Genomic DNA, 18,379 nt, shown 5'->3' with positions numbered 1-18,379 from the left:
AATTAACCTCGCCCGAATGTAATCGCGTTCGACGATAATTACCAAATTCCCAGAGTGATCAACTTGATTGAATAGAGCCACCGATCCAGGATCAACGCCGTGTGCGAACGTGAAACGCGATTAGCGCCGGACTCTTCGGCCAAAAGATTTCATCCCGCGAATAAAATCGTGCGTGTCGCTGCGTGGGAGGATGGAAAGAGCTCGACAGGCAAGTACGATCGCACTCGTTTATGTAGACGAGCATAACGCGTACTCTCGGGTAGCATTTGCATCGTCGAAACGACCAGCTCGCATAACCGAAAGCTCGTCGACGAGGGCGATCGACCAGCCCGCGCCTCCGACGACAAATATACGCGCGAACATTCCCCATTCACGTAGGGTTGCGAACATCTGGATACTGTTTCATCGACTTAACTCGACGGGTAAGTCTCGCCAAATCGAGCATTCGCGAAACGCTCGAAAACATTTATATCGATATTGTACCGTCTGGAGAACACGAATATCCACATTAACGAATAATACAGATATTGCCGTTCGAATGGGGTTACATGTCTCAGGGAATATATTATAAAACGTTTCGATATCTACGCCTGTACCGTTCTTCGTGTATGCAAGGATAGTTCGTCTCGTCCAAACAGTAGGCGGCGATACGAATATTACGCATTATCGATCGTATTCGCAATAGCTTTCGACGAAAGCAAATATCTCTCAAAGAACTTTTCAAGAGCACAGAGGTTCGTAATGAAAGCAACGTAATAAATCCCGCAGCTCTAAGCATGACGCATTCGCGCGAAAGTTGGTTAAAATAATATGTGCACGCAATTTGATTCTGGCGTATACGTACGCGAATAAAGAAAAATACATTTGGTTAGACGCGCGATAATAAATGGGACTGCAGTGGTGTATGAATCACCTGGATCGTTGCTGGTCGGGAATGGAACGCATGCATCTACGTGTCGCAAACGCACGTTGATTACACATTGACCGAGTATTTACACGTATACGTGTATACACGCATAACGTAGATGCACATAAATGTACACATACATATACACACCGAGCATGCGACACACGCGCTGTACACTTATAACTAATCGCTCGAATGTTGATTTCTTGTGATGTACTCGAGAGGTCGATGGGTTTGGGTGTGGGGTTAGCCTATGGTTGTAGGAGGCTATAGAGCCAAGGGCTAGTGAACCAACCAGAATTACGGGGTTGTTGCGTGATACAGGGTCTGCTGTGTCGAAAAAGAACACTCTCCTTTCCTCTCTCCGTTTTCTCTACGAGATTCGACAGACTTGTTTGGTCGATGAGAACGATGGAGGCGGCGGGTTGTGTACGGGTTGGCAGTGGTAGGGGGGCGGAGGCGGAGGCGGAGGCGATGGCGGGCGCGTAATATGCGACATAGTAATCGATGAAATGCGCCCGGACTGCATTTTCCACGGGGTTCGCAATGGCAGCCGGTCGAAAGCTCGAGAAACGCGCGCGTGCCACGACCGTTTGTTTTCCCACCGAAATTTCTTGGCAGTCGCGAACACGAGCGTTTCTGTTCTGCATTTACGTGAGTCTCGTGTTTCGAAGCGTCGCAGCATCGTTTCTGTTTGCGCAGCTTCGATCACCACGTCCGTACACATTGAAAATTCGCGGATCATTAATCTACCATGCGGATTCGCAACCGTGCTTCCACACAGTCGAGCAAGTTTATAGGGATTAAACGCCTCGTGCGCTAATTCGATAACCTAAACGTAAAATTTACGTCGTACCGTTTGAGGAGATCTCAAGGTAATCGTTTCGTAAAGCGACAAGTTTTGTTTGTACGAAGTTCGAGTAGCGTTAAAATCGGGTCGATCAATTTGTTACCGCACAGTCTCCTATTATATCTGTAAAGTACGCGTAGAGGCATTTTACTATTTGATAAATGTTCGTAATAAATTTCTTTTTCTTCGATTTCATCAGATTCGGAGCAAGGTTTTAAGAAAAAAATTCAGTCACGAACTAAAAGATAGTCTGAATCTATTTTTCCTAATAGACGTATGAATTAATCCATTAATAATCCTTTACAAACATCATGAATTATCACTGCGACCAAACATGTTTCAACGAGGTAATTAATCGTTTTCTTTTGAATCTGTCACGTTTCACCGGATTGATCTACCGTGTAGAATAGATGTGCGTAATACCGAAAAACCGCTGCCACTACGTTCTAATATACGTACATATAAAGTAAAGACAATTAGTTAGAGCAACTTTTACAGAAAATCTTCATTTTTCTCTGTCATGCAGTCCGAGAGCCTTTCATCCGATATGCACACATATGAAGAAAATCGTTCGTTTCGACGATGTCCGTTCTTTCTTTCAATTTACGCATATCCTACATATTCGAAGAACCATATGTTTACTATTTCACTTCTACGAATAGATCATTCGTCTATGAAACGTTGTACTCGGTAGTCGTTATACATCAGTCGAGGAACACGTTTCTCGCGATTCAATAATTCCGTGCGTTAATTAACGCGTACGAATGAAATAATTAACTATGCGACTGTCGTAATTATCCGTAAACGATCCGCTTTATGGTGCTCTATACGGATGTTTGGAAACGGATACAAGCAATTATTTCAAGCGTATCGATTAATTAAACGTTGTAATCCGATAGTCTTAGATAAAGAGTCTGAAAGATGCACGATTAAACGATATAGAAAAAACGAACGATCTTCTTTTATCGTTTTACCAACTTCTCCACGATAAACACTTAAGGTCTAAAGGGGTGAACACGATGCTTAATGTATTATCGAGGGAGGTTGGTAAATGCTCGGGCTTGGTAAATCTTACGCGAGTGCCGTGTCTCGAGTGTTTTATCTCGTTTTTCCTTGACTCTTTCTTTTTTATTAGTTTCATCATCGCGTGTGTCACCGGCTTCGCTTCTCATTTTTCCCTTTTCAGCTAACTCGATCGCAAGGCACGCATGTAAGAGCGCATCCGAACGGAATGAATTTGCTTCGCACACACGAGTAAGTCGGTTAGCTCGTAGCACGTTTGTTTTTCTCTTGTTCTTTGGACTTTCTACGGGAGTGAAAGTTATTAAGTGGATCGTCGTGTTATTTATAAAGCTCCTGTGCACACTCACGTGGGTTTGATTAATATCGATGGACATTTAATATAACGTATAATGAATCGCGTTTGATAAACGTTCAGCTATAAAATGTTGATTTTTCCCCGATAATTAGCAATTCATCGAATGTTTTTATCCTTTGTAGAATTCATCCTGGGAAAATACCTTAATTGTTAGCTGAAGCAATTTTTTTATTGCTACGGATACTGTACGACATGAAAGTCTCCTATGTAGGAATGACATTTTCCTGAAAAAATTCTGTCAAAATCGTTTGTAACGACAGCCATGGCGTTGAATTCCATTATGTTAATGCGGACAAATATTCGACGAATGAAAGTAAGGCGCTATTTGTCTATCTGGGTAGCACGAGTTCTGAAATCTAGACCAAGTAAATCTCCTTTTCGTTAATTTCGACAACTTCCGTATACCAACTTCTGTATACAACTTTTGTGTAAATTTTTAATTTTTATGTGTTTTGTATCCATTCCACGTATTTATGTAGACAGGAACGAAGATGTGAAAGATACATAGAAAGCAAGTGGAAATATAAAGCGATACACGTACATAAAAATCAGATTCTACAGTATCGATTTTTAGACTCTCTATTCTCCTTCCCAGAGATAAGCTACACGCGAGAAAACCTATATCTAAGAAAATCGATGTCATTACGAGGCACGTCGTTTATAATAAGAGATCTTTCATAAATACGTTAAACTATCTTCCTCCCGACCTATTAATTTCACTCACCTATCTTTAAGCTGTAACTAAATTTCGCTCGTATTTTGAAAATCTGCGATTCACCGTTATGCAAATTGGTTGAAACTTTACACGGGTCATTGACAAGATAGATAAAACGCGCATAGGATGTTTCGACCATACGTATTCTTAAACTGATTAAAGATAGAAAAATATTATACGATATATCTCTTACATTTCTACGTTATTTCTATGTAACTTTCTATCTACCGATGTATTTAGTTGCGAAGTTCGTTTCTTTTCCGCTCTGATTTTATGCACCGTGCGAGTACTTCACCAGGGCAAAGTTTCGTAACACGGCGGTTCACGAATTGCGTAGAAGAGGATACGCGACGAGAACAAACGGAGTTAGGCTAACGGCGGTGGCCTCGTCATTCTAACAAGAAAAGAATAGATTGGCCAAGGGTGAAGTATTTCGGAACGTCGTGGCGCTGGTAGGAACACACGTGCAACAGGTGAAAGTTAGGTATATCAAGTGGCTCGTTTATTTCACGCTATTCGATCCTTGGTCGAAGAAAAATTCCATCGAAGGACTTTCGAATGTTTGCTAACTTTGTGTGCAGGATTCAAGCGACGATGATTAACGAGGTATGTCGAGGAGATGATTAGATCCCGCTTTAGCATATTGTTGAGACACGATGCAGCATGACCTGTGGCTTAATGGAAATGAAAAAGTCAATTTGTTGCCACATTTAAGGTGTTATTAATTCTTAAGAGTTTGGTTCGGTAACTCTGAGTAGAATTAGTAAGGTAGCGAAATGAATAGAAAATTTGCCGATCTTTCAGCAACAGTAGGATAGATCATAAAAGAAGTTCAAAGTTTTGTATCGCTACTCTGCCAGCATAAGAGTACAATTAGCAATATTTATAGATTTACTGTCTAAGTCTTTTAAATAACCAATGCCTATAATGTTAATTGCAAAGCAAATTATTGCAAAATAAAAAGACGAGGTTTTTCTAAATGTGGTGTGTACAGATATATACTGATAATAGCTAGCCCTTTAATTGAAAAATATTTAAAAATTGAGTAAAATTCGAGAAGCTGTTTTGTGCTAAATCTCAATTGATATCGTTGAGTCGTGGGCGATCCAGAAGAATTTGGACGAAACTTTTATTTTATGTCAGTTTCGTCGTGTAAACTGGAAATTAATTAATCTGCAGCTGAATATCTTCAAGTAGCTGAAATCCAACCTAAACTGTTTGGATCACCTATGACATTTTTTAACATCATTGTTTTCAAACGTTAAATTTTACAAAGTAATAAAGGAACTAATAAAAAAATCAAAACTAAAGATTCCAATTGAAAACACGGCGTAAGTTTGTTTATCGATTATTAGGTCTTAAATTCTTTTTTTCACCTTTTATAGTTTATATACAATCAGAGGAATTTAACACACATTTTAACATACAAGTTCTTAATAAACCGAACTTACTCTTAAGAAAATTTAATCACGTTATTTCCTTATACGTATACTTGGCATACATACGTTTTTATACTGTACACAATCCACATCTTTGTAAATCAATATAACGTGGCAAACTAGTAGGTACCCATACTTCTATTTATCAAAGATAACAAAAGTAAAAATTAATCGTATACTGACAAATACTTAAGCACGCTACAAAATATACAACATGCATTCGCTTAAGATAAAGACTGGCGAAATAAAACGCGAATTCACGTAAGAATATGTACTATTACACGCGTTTATCTTTTAAAATATAGTCTACTCTACTCGTATAATACAGTACATGATTTTTACTTATAAGACACGTTGTTGTACTTTATGCTGAGATTTATTTTGTCATTAATGAGATCCCTTTTTCAAGATTAAATTCTCGTAGGTATACATTTAATTTAACTTTATTTTATGTCCATAGTTTTCATCTAATCTTGTACGCAAAGTAATTAATAAATGTAGAATATTCATACACTCGTGTTTTAATTATACGTACACGTAATTGCAAGTAGATAATGGACGATAAAAGGCAAGAAAGATCATGCATTAAGCATTTAAAGCTTTTTACATTTCTAAATTATCGAATTAACATTATCGCTAATTAAATAACGAATAGATATGAGTTTTTGGAACGAAAAATACAAATCGCTGATTTCATTTAAAAATAAATTTAAAGTCATATTCTCCGTAGAAACGCGATGGAATGTTAACGATCTCTGTCGAAAGTAATGAGTTGGCGAAGAACAAGTACACCGTTAAATATTCGCGCGGTGTTCTTTAAAAATTAATCTCTTCGTTACGATTGCTATAAAAAGGAACAGCAAGAAAAGAAGTTTTCAAGCAAAGTTTCTCCGATGCGATGAAATGTAAATGTTTTGTCGAAGGTTGGGAAGAACGTTGGAACCGTAATATTGTCATATTGTGTATGAAGCCTTTTTTGTTTTTAAAGACCATCACAAGATCGTTTAAAAAAAAAATATTGGTCGTTTGTTTCACCTGTGGCGCCGACCGATGGTTAAGAAAACCGTATTCTTAAGAAAATCTCGAAGAAGCGAATTTGTGTGAAAGTCTGTGTATTATTTTATTATTAGTACGTTGAACAACTGAAGCAACACGCCAGAAAAGGATTGGTCGATAACGCATCGATTACGCTTCTGAAAACGTACAATGTGGCAAAAATCTTAATCTAAAAGACTTGATAAAAGTATGCATGAAAATTATGGGTTACATAGTGCTGGCAATTCGACTTTGTTGGAATTTCTGCATTTTATCGTGTATCCGTAACACGTCTGGCTGTGCAAAGACAACTTTTTGATCGTTTGATCGTGTATTTTTATTTGCTAACAAAGCAAATTTCTAACACTATCGAAACAAATCCGACAAGTTTTATATGGAATGTTATTTTAACAAGTACTACGCGGAAGTGTTATAAGTTTGATGGGACATCATGTAATTAACGATGCTCGTTATACTGCCACTTGCTAAATTAGACACATAGTACTGGAGGAATGTTCTTTTCACAATAATAAAAATATTTCTAAACTTTATAATTTTCGACGATCCACTTGGTAAAGCTTCGATTTCTTCATGTTTACGGGACATACTATTTCCTATCAGCATATGCTAATTTTTACCATGAACCTTGCAGAGATTGTAATATTTAACACGCGTGTGCGAAACAAATACGTACTTAGCCTAAGCTTAGCCAGTGAACATTTGCTCTTCAAAATCTCCATGTAGCAAACGTTTCTCAAATTTCAAAAGTTTAGTTTGTGACATTTAATTGACAGTGTAGAGTAGAAGCTTTATCTTGACAGTTTGTATCGCTAAATTTCTTCTCTTGTATCTGTCGAACGAAACAGAAAAGAAAAATAGGAAACAATTCTTTAAATTACCAGAGGCGTTATCATCAAACTAATAGAACGGTTCAAGAACGATCATATCGAAATGAATATCAAAATGAAATAACTGACAAATTAATCGAATATTCTAATGTAGAAAATCAACCGAGATATACCAAAAACAACGTACACTTGTAGTTCTTATTTTTCGTTTTTTATATTCTGTATCGTAACAGAGAATGATCTGATCGTGCAACAGATCGTAAATATATGATAACCGTTTTGTTTCGTTCCATTTTGAGAATTTATGTACAAAGATTATGTTCTTAATTGTAGTAAAATTCTTTACTATAGCAAAAATCTCGTGGAAAGTATTACCAGTTCCCGTGAAACTTTCATGAGTAATGTATCACATGGCGATGAAACTCGATCGTTTGGTGAACTGAGTAAGCGTCGTTCAGGTAAAGATTCTGATATTCAGTTTTATGTGGTGTGCTTAAGGTCCGACATGCTCGTAGACGTATATCTTGATATCTGCACAGATACGCACTCGTTACAGCAGCGCATCGATTTCTGTCTGATATAATCAGTTTATCTACCCGAGCAACTGCAAGAAAGCGTGTACTTTCATTTTTTATTTTCCGAATGAATTGCTACGAATCTTACTTTCCTATAGATTTGTGACGAATAAATCTTTTTATGCGAAGGAAGTTTTGTTTTCAAATAATTTTGAATATTAACACGAATTGTCAGAATGTTGTAATAACATTTTCTCAATGTATGCGATACGTATTATCGTTTCGTTTCTATACAGAGTATCGCAGACAGTTTGATTTCCTGTGTCCTAAATAAAACGTACAAGATGCTACATATTGAAATAACATCTGGGATATATACTAATCATGAGAACAAGGACAATCCTAACGAACATTGTCAGAAAAATATTTTTTCTCGGGATTGTGTGATGTTATCGTTTAGATAATCGAATACATATTTGTTTAAAGTCTGTAGAGTAAGAAATTATCTATAGTAATTGTGGTGTAACAATAACAATACACATATACACATCAAAGTACCTACTGTCTAGATGTTCATACAAATGTGGACGTATGATGAAACGTGCTCAACCGAGTGTTAAAATAAACGAAAGACACACTGAACATACGCTCTAAATAAGGATAACAAGTGGCTACTAGAACAACATTTTTAATTTTATTAAATATCAAAGACAATTTATCTTGAATTTCATTAGACCTTTCATGTCGCCATTGTTTTGACAAATTGAAACATATTTCTTGAGTGTAATACTATCCTGATCTCTTAATACTATTCTTCCGATTTAATACGAATTTTACGTCAGACTATCTCTTTTGAAAAATCACAGCACTAATTTTCATTTGCATCCTATAACAATCGATCGAATCCTAAATACAATCGGTTGGTGTTTATCTTGATAATAAAAAATAAAATTTATAACAAATGATGGCGTTAGATACCTTGATTCCGATATAAACAGCATCAAGATTGCATTGGATCGGTATCCGAAAAGAATCATCAAGTAACCGTGGATAAACGCGATTAACGGCGGCGATCAAATACGGTCAGCGAACAATGATCCAGCCCCGTGGTGCAGTTTTGCGGATTTACGAGCTGTCTATCAGCAGTCTTGTGACAATCGTAAACCTAGTATCGAGCCCGAGTACCGGAATTCTCGTAAAACGCTAATTGCCCGCTCGTTACCGACGCACCAACGACCTCTCTAAATTGATTCACTCGCCGATTCTGTGCAGCTGGTTTACGTACTTTTCGCTGAAACAATTAGATACGATCGTTCAACGACACGGCTTTTAATACGTAGTTTGTTCGCCGTAACGATTTCATTGGTCTTAGTTTGATTGTCGGATTGGCTATATCCGAAACGTTCAACATAATCGACGAATAGTTCGTTTTTGAAAGCTTCCGAGATTTTACTGCGCGGAAGTTCATAACAATTTTGATGCAGCTGCTGTTAACAAATAACAGCGATAAAGTCACTATTGATACTTAATAAGAGGATAATGATATAATTCACGATGAAATTGACGGATCTGAACTGGTAATACCTTTCTCTTGAATCGGCTTGTAAAGTTATTGTTTCGTATCATATTGATTTGGTATTATGCAATTTTATATCGTATTTATAATACTTATTTTTTGATGAAACGTTGTTATCGGTTTTCCCATCGAACAAAAGTACTGCGAAATGCATTATACATCAACGTGTATCGTGATAGCTCGATTGAAAATAGGAAAAACTAAAAAGGGAGAAAGCGAACTGTATGATGAACTATCTATCTATGACATCACATTTTTCGAAAGTATAACGGTGCGGTTGTAAAGAATCGTTAGATATATTCTCTGTCTACATATAAATCGATTTTTACATTATACATTGTAAAGTATCTATTTCTTACCAAACGATTTGTATTTCACATTTTTAAATGTCGCACTGATACCTCGTAAATATCATTTCTGCTATATTTTTCCATCAATTTTGTAGTTCTGAATTATTAGCTTAGTTTGACTTTTCAAACTTTTCAAACAGATATACATATAGCTAAACACACTTTATTTTGGATACTAACATCCGGAGAATTGAATACATGCAAAGGAGTAATACTACCGATAACAAACGATGTTTCTCGAATCGGATATATTTGAAACATCTTCTGGTATATTCTAACGTTGTAACATCCAATATTTTTTATACACAGAATAACAGAAAGAAAAATCGATTTATATATTAAAAAAGATACGATGGTTCCGCTAAACACCATATTCAAGTACGTACTGCAGGCGTATCGTTATACTTACAAAACCAGTGAATCCACAGAAAAGTGAAGCGTGTGTCATCCACCTCTCTCTCTTAATATTTTTTTTATTTTCAACGAAACGGTAGCACTTTCCGTGAGTATATAATGCACTCTTCGCGTGATAATAATTGTTTCAAATGAAACGTTCTCGCTCGGATCAAATTGAAGTGAAAATAGTAAAAAAAAAAAAAACGAGTCTACAAAAAAATACGAATATTTCCAGCGAGATAAAAGGGAATTAAATGAAAACAGTAGGTAGAAAATAAGATTAACGAGTTATACGAAAATGATACAAGTCGAATAAAAAAGCGTCGTGTCGTTTGATCATTGGTAAAATCGTTTGTTTTCATAAAAGTAAATTGAGCAAATGTCGTCGCGTGGAATCGATTTGCCGAACCAGGCCTCATGAGTGCCTAGTAGACCGGAGAATTTCAAGAGCAAAAGCTCGCTACTGGCTGGCATGGAAACGTCACTCAGCTATCGACTCCACGATGGAAACTTTACCTAGGTTCTGGACAACGGATCGACAGATTGCAAATAACTTGATCCTCGTGTCCGTCGCTGTTGCCGGTGTTGCGAGACACGAGGATCGCGTCATCGAGATAGTCTCGGCAGCGATGGAAACATAAATGAAGAAAGAAACGAAATAGATCGAAGAAGCCTGACTAGTCTAGCTGTGGCTGCGAGAGATTTTCTCGAGTAGTTTGTCGAACAAAATGATCGTAAAAAAGATCGAAGCTGACGAAGAATTTCGTGACGCGAAGCAAAGTCGAACGAGCCGATTTCTTGGAGGAAAGCGATGTCCCTGACATTTTGCGGATTGGCGCGTGAAAAATGAATAATTATTTAAGATTTTCCTTGAGATTTAATTTGGCAATTATGTAAACCTTGTATTTTTTTGTTTTGCGTTGTTTATTATCCTCGCGATGGTTCGCGATAGACTAAGAACGTTGGAGTTTTGTTCAGTTTTGAGCACTGACAGTGAATAAAATTGTTTCGGAATGAGAGAAATTCCATTGAAGTTGTCTAAAGAATTCTGTTGAAAAAATCGTGGAAGTTTTGCAATAGAAATTTTATTGAGCTGGATCACGTTTACGTACACTCTTGAGTTAATTAAAATTTGTAAACAATTCTGTATTAATAAATGTCAAAGATAGTATACCGATAGATAGCACTGTGCAAGATGTTCTATTTAAGTTGCATATCTGAAATATTTTCGTTCCTGGAAATTTCAAGAACAAATAGTTCGATCAAAAGTGAAATAGATTACACACGATGAAATTTAAATTGATTTTCTTTAAAATCATTTTTTTTTTTTAAATCTTTGATCTTTCATATGTTTTTCAATTTTACTTTTACAACCGATGAAACGCAAGTTTCATACAAATATACACGATGTCATCTGGATTACCTTGAAGAAAAATCCTGTATTTAATTAGAAAGCAAAATTACGGAAGCTTAGAGATTTTCATGCTCAAACTATATACGCTAGCAGTTACTTCTATCGTTGCGATTGACAATATTAATTAGTAGTTACATTTGCAGTATTTAATATTACCGTAGACTAAATTTTAACGAGTAAAAGGAGAATAATTATTTTCGTGTTATTTAGATCGAATAAAACATTTCTTTCGAGATATTTATCTGCAGTTTACGAATACAGGAATAAATAACAATATCGTTCTGATGATTTGATCGTAACAGTGTTATCTATTGGTCTATGAGAAATTTGTAAAATTTGGATCGCTTGCTTATTTCGAAATTTGTAAGATAACTGGCAATACCAGAATTATTTACAATATTTCCTGCTTATATAAATGTCAAATTCTTATTTTCTATGAAATATCGATTATCAACTAACAATCTTAACAATTCTCATCTACTGAGTAAAACTTAAACAGCGCAAAACATACTACAAAAGAAGACAGTATCAAGTATACGCATCTATTCGCAGAAGTATCATAAACATGCTCTTATATTCCCTATAATTACTTATTATCCGCAAAAAGAAGAAGAAGAAGAAAAAAAAAGAAAAAAGAAACCAATGCAAACCTCTAGTTTCAAACGAAAATCTTTCGTTTATTCGATCTACGTATATTCAAATACCAATCGCAAAATGTATATAAAATGAGAGGCTCACCTTCCTCCGTGAAACAGCAACTTATTCGTATTCATGCACGCAACTATAATTACGCAAAAGGATTGCAAACATGCGTTCCGAATCTTCTTGATTTTTACAAGAAAGCAGCGACGAACCAAGACTCTGCGACTCGAACACGAGTCGAAATCAGAAAGAAAGAAAAAAAGAAACGTTCGAAAGCAGATAGCAGGGGTGTATAGTAGTAGAAAATCCGGGAACAGGTTTTCCGGGGTGAATCTGGAGGATTTTTTGTCGTAAGGATCGTCGAGAATGATCGGTGCGGAGTCGATAGTAGAGTGACGTGAACATGTGTTCCATGCGAAATCGCAATTTCCAGCTCAGACATAATCACGTGGTCCCTGCTTTGACTCGTCGATGTATCTGTGTGTGAGACATGTATAAGTATATTCTGGGTCATTGTGTTCTCGGTCATCCTGTTTCCCTACGTCCGCTATCTCTGTGTTGGTTTTTCTTTTATCAATCTCCACGAGGGGAGGTTGTGGGGGGGTAGGGGGCAAGTAGTACATATATGTATTGTATATTCCCGAAGGGGGTTGGGCAGGGGGTGGGTCACGATATCTTCTTCCTTCATTTGCTCCCTTTCTTGTCTTTTTTTCTCTCGCGCTTTCCTCATTTCTTTTTTCTCTTTCCTTGTTTGTCTATTGAGTTCGCTTCTTGCACATGGTCGTACTTGTATATATCGTATACATATGTACGTATATAATATCTATATGTATATATATATAATATAGTGGAAGCTCACTCGATATGTTTCGTAGTTATAAGCCCGTGAAAGCAAGAAACACCGGCAAGCGACATCAGCCCATCGTAGCGCCCCTCATCTATTTGAGGGGTTAATTACGACACCAGAGTACGTATATAATGTTCAACACATTTAGAGCCAATTTATGTGCCGAGATTGCGTTCGTCGACTTGTTATGCGTGTACCCTTTGTGCGTTAGTGTACAATCGACTCATCGAGTACCCGCGGTATGCGCGTTCATGGTATCTCTATGACACAGAGTCTATTGCTCTAATAATAATTTTACATAACGTTGTATAATCGAGCGTACAATGTACTTTCACAAGCTTCTCTTTTTTTATGCTATACTTCGTTATTTCTTCCTGGTTTCTACGTAATATTAGTAGAAATGTTCTTAAATCGTATCAAGGGTTACGTAAAACACGATTTCGTACTGTCAGTTAGATACGATTAAATTTTAGGTTTAAATTCCTAAACAAAATTGAGCAGCATCGAGGTGACAAACGGTGTAACAATTTTTTTCTGTTTTAATTATAATAGTATCGTAGAATCATAGGAAACAAAATCGTATTTTGAAGAAACCCTCGAATCTATAATTTCCGCTAAACATCGTTAAACGTAAAAAATGTTCTGCAAATAATCGAAATAATGATATTCGATGCACGTTTCTACACGCATAACAAATCGTCTGAAACGTTAAGATGTCGCTAGACATCGCTTTTAAGCAGACCTTTCACGCTTAAACGAGTGCACATTACCGAAATTTGTATTCCAGCCAATCGTGAAGCCTTCGAAAAGTGGGTGGAACGAAGCCATAAAATATCTTTCACTCTGCTTTCGTCTCTTTTCTTCCGATTTAACAACTTTTTTTACTGATCGATAGTCCTCTCTCGCATTTAAAATCTATGAGAAGTGAAACTACAGTTTGTCAATAGTTTGAAGTAAAACAGCTACCAATAATTCTATCTTCCAACATTAAAGATTTTGTCTGTTGTACGATTTTTCCTCCGACGTCTTTAAATAACGTAACAAATCTATTCTTAGCCTACCCCTGAAGATCTTCACAGAAGCTCGATTTCAGAGATGTTCGTCTCTAATTGGATCGGCAAATTTGTCAGACATCTATGCGAATCATTTTATACCTTGCATTTGCGTGATAGTTTTAGCTTCATCATCTGGCAAATATTTATTGGAATCTTGTATCTTGAAACGAAGTGGTCGAAATCAGACGTGTATTTGATACACGTCCAACCATCGATAAATAAATTTATCAAATGAAACTGCGCGAATTACATATACGAAACGACAGACGTTTGAACGTGAATTTAAATGCCGAATATGAATATTGAATTTTGTTTAACACTATTGACTTTGCGTTATTCTCACGATAATGTATTATAAATTGAATTAAATGCAGGCAGTAATAAATAATATTTGCAATAATGAAGTATTTATCAGCTATTTCTGAATCAAAGCCATTCATTAGCGCCGTATTGTTACATTGGCTGTCTTTTTAATATACTATCAAAGTTTTGTAATAATTAATAAATATCGAATAATAATTATTTAGAGTAATACGAAACATGAGTGTGTTATATACGATACTATTATATACAATAATGCATTATATGCAATAAATGCACGTGTCTACGCGGGATATTAGTAGCTAAAGTCTGCATTAATCGGACACGTGAAATACGTCAGTACTGCAAGTTTTCAAATGTAAATCTCGATACTTCGTTTGTAATATTCTCGTCGTATATAATATCTGTCGAGAAAGAAAGTATTTATAATTTTCGATAGCAATCGATAATAATTCCCAAATATAGGAAAATCGAAACACGTTAATTTTAACAGGAACAAAATGTCGAATAGCGCCGAGTAAGTATAGAAATATACGCTTTTATATCGCTATCAGGTAAATAGGTTTTTTTTTTTTATTAAGGGAACATTAAGCGCTGCAAACGACAAAACTCTAATTCAAACCTGATCCACGTGCAACGAAAACCTATGAATTTCGCGTGACGCCGAACGAAATAACTCAAACATTTTTCGGTGGACGCACGTCGAAATACCGATCCAAACAATAAATCGCTCACCCTTTATGCTCTGTACCGCTCGCTTCCGTTTCCCGTGTGTCATCATCACTGTGAGTCCGTTCTTTCGTCGTTTCCAATGATTACCGAACTTTATGGCATGCTAGTCATTTCGTGGTATTGTTTCGAGATGAAACGTCACGATTTGTCGTCCGGTGTTTTTGACCGAACGGTGAGTTCGATCGACGTAAGTCAAAATGATTTTAAATAAAATGAAACGAGTAGATTATTCGAACCGCCTAATCTCCTCTATTCCGTTGAAATACTTCGAATGGCGCGAAAATATTTCGATTAATTTAAAAAGCTTAAGAAAGGAAGTAAAATACGTTGAGAAAATCTTGTTGACGAAATTCATTTTTACGAACTTCATCGTGGCAATTTCACAGCTTCTATATTCCCGTCACGATACGGATAACGCTATAACGCATAAAGAACCAACCGTGTGATTCTTCAATGTATACTGCGAAACGCGAGGCCTGACAGCCGCTGCAAATTGTCCAGGTCAAACGCTAAGTGAAATGAATTTATCATTTCATGTCTGAACAGTAGGACGTCACGGGACACGACAGTCCTTGCGCGAATTTGCGCACGTTATAAACGACTCGAGAGCGTATTTTGATGAAATGTGCTGGCCGATAGTTTCGTTGAAATTACAACGAAATTTGTAGAAGAACGTTACGTATAAATGGAAAAGTTACGTAAAAAGAAATGAAAATAAATTGTAGAGCCACTGCGAATGCGATTTAACGATATAAAAATATTATTGTAACGAGAATTATTTATTCCGAAGTTATCATTTAGATAATGAAATTTTTCATTTTCAATCGAGCGTTTCTAAAAGTTCTAACGAGCTAGGACACTTTATTCATAATTTACTCACATTTGATATATGATTTTTGTTTGCACATTCAATGAAACATGTTGCATTTTATCTCTTGGACTGACAAATACCTATATAGAAACCTATAGGAGAGAAGTGTGCATTTTGTAAGACGTGCACCAAATCGAGAGTAAAATAAAGCGAAGTTAACGGAGTACCCTTCGAATCACGAAACGAAAATACCGTAATTAACGATGGAATGCTGTCGCATGACGCAACATGCAGACGTCGTTCCATTAACGGCGATTATCTCAACTTCTCCGAAATTCGGATACAGTCGGGCAGAGCGCGTTTAACGAGGTTTAATGTCGCTCGGGTGGAATCTGCTACGCTGGAGCCTCGTATGGCATGAATCTACGGGTAGAAGAAAATTCCTGCGCCATCGATAACCCCATAACACCGATCTACGGATAAATTATGCTACGATAATATATCAAACGCGTTGTCAGTAATAATTTAACTCGGATGAATCTGCGATCCTGCTACTGCGAATCTAAGGTTTCCGAACTGTACTGCGTTACCACGTCGAAATTCGTATCACACGCGTCGTTGATCGTCACACGCAAAATAAAACTGGCAGAAAACAGAGGAGATAAATATGCTGGCAATTCGCTTAGAAAATTGGAAATATCTTGTACGGCGTGTCACAACGAAAGGACGAAGCGAAAATTTTGGTAATATTTGAGGAGCGTACCCTGGAGAATTGAAACATTTCCAAAGAGCGGGTAAGAGATTAATTTTATCAGTAACATCGTTACACGTCCAATGAGACTGAGCGATCAATTAATTATCTGGCTCGGCACGATAATCAAACGAGCGTCTTACAGCTCCAATTATGGCAGCCAATTAACGATCAAGCGGTAACGCGTCAATAACAGCCACCGATCGTTTCGGTAATGACGATTACCTCAAGTTAGCTGCAATTTCGTAATAATTGAATGCGACGAGTTCCAATTCGGTGTCGCGATGGTTCGCGCTGTTGGCGCGCTTCCGCGCGGTAACCAGCCCTGAAAGTGGAATACAATTAACGGAACCGCGACTGCGAGTACGTGCTCGGGGAATCCGCTCGCCATCTCTCTCCCTTACCCAACCTGTGTTCGACCGAGCATGACGACAAATTTCGGCATTAAATAATACTCGCGGCTATTTCACGCGGTCCGCATAACGAATTTAATTATTCTACCAACCGGGGACTATCGTTGCCTCCAATTCTATCCGTCCTACCAACAGGAAAATATTACAACGAAATGACGGCTGTGCAAACTCACATTCGTCGGGTTTTCGATTATTCGCACGTTGAGCCGTTGATCTTTTCTCGCGATACATCGTTTAATAAATTTGGGGCCCAACTTCAGGAGCCAAGTATCATCGGTTTCGGGGTTGCAAGAAGTTTTGCTAATTACGTAGCACCGTCGCGAATGTGCCCGAATTTGAATTTTAGATTTATATATCTGCATACTAATTTCTACCAAAACTTGTCGCGTTTAATACTTTATTCGTGGTTTCTTTCGTCTAAAAACCTTGGCCGTATGATCGATAATCGGCGTATTATTGCAGATTTATCGGTCTCAGCTGTCTGATTAAGCGGCTTTCTGCCGTATATCAGCGAGAAGCAATCGGGATTCAAACCTTCAATCCGTCATAGTTTGGGTATGTTTCATTTGATTGAACGAATGCTATTCGTCTGAAACTATCGATGCATTCTCATCGACACGATATGAAGTTACTTATTAAACTTCGTGAACAATCGTAGTGTTTTGGAATATTCTTTGAAAGCTTTTTCCCTCCGAACTTTCTTGTATCGACGTTCTTCCCCATTTCTCAATGTAGAAAGAAAGGAAAATGAATAAGAACAGCGAGAGAGGACATCGCGTATCCCTAACCACGCTGATGCTATCACTAGCGCTTTTCTTTCACCACCCCTTCTCTTCCCACACTTCTCGATATTTCACATATGTTGGTACATGTGCGTGTTACATGTATCATATATACGTAAAGAATATAATATACATAATATCGTATCATATATATGTAATATACCTATATTATATATAAAGATCCGAGCTGAAGCTACGAAGCGTGAGAATGAACGGCTATCTATGGAGCGTTGCTATTGTGTTGCACTGAGTTCTTGTGTCGGACAAAGAAGCCTCGGGAGGCAGCTCATGGGCGTATAGCATCAAGAGGACCTTTTTCTTTCTTGGGATGTTGGCAGGGAGAGAGGGGCTTGGATATCGTGGCAATCGGGATTCGTCAGTGCCGCCACCGGACTCCAAACGCGTTTCCATTAACGACGCATCGCCGCCATGGAGAGAATCGTCGAGCTATTCTACCGACGCGTCAGACTCGCGCAATAAACGAGACGTTCTTCGAGAGAACGTCGTTATATTGCCATTGTCGTCGACTCGTGACACCGTACTTGCCGAGTATATGAATTACTATGTCCGAGGAAACGGCGAAAGATGTGACGTTGATGCTG

At 37.4% G+C, this 18,379-nt stretch overlaps 1 protein-coding gene across 1 annotated transcript in view; it reads right to left on the bottom strand.

Annotated features, from left to right (window-relative positions):
* The window catches only part of nAChRalpha6 (nicotinic acetylcholine receptor alpha6), a 269,347-nt gene that overhangs the window by 102,844 nt on the left and 148,124 nt on the right, over nucleotides 1-18,379 (bottom strand). The gene's annotated exons all lie outside the window — the stretch shown is intronic.

Source organism: Bombus vancouverensis, chromosome 6 (assembly GCF_051014615.1).
Source record: "Bombus vancouverensis nearcticus chromosome 6, iyBomVanc1_principal, whole genome shotgun sequence".
NCBI lineage: Eukaryota > Metazoa > Arthropoda > Insecta > Hymenoptera > Apidae > Bombus > Bombus vancouverensis.
The sequence above is the reverse complement of the archived record's forward strand: the minus strand, read 5'-3'. Positions and strand labels throughout refer to the sequence as shown.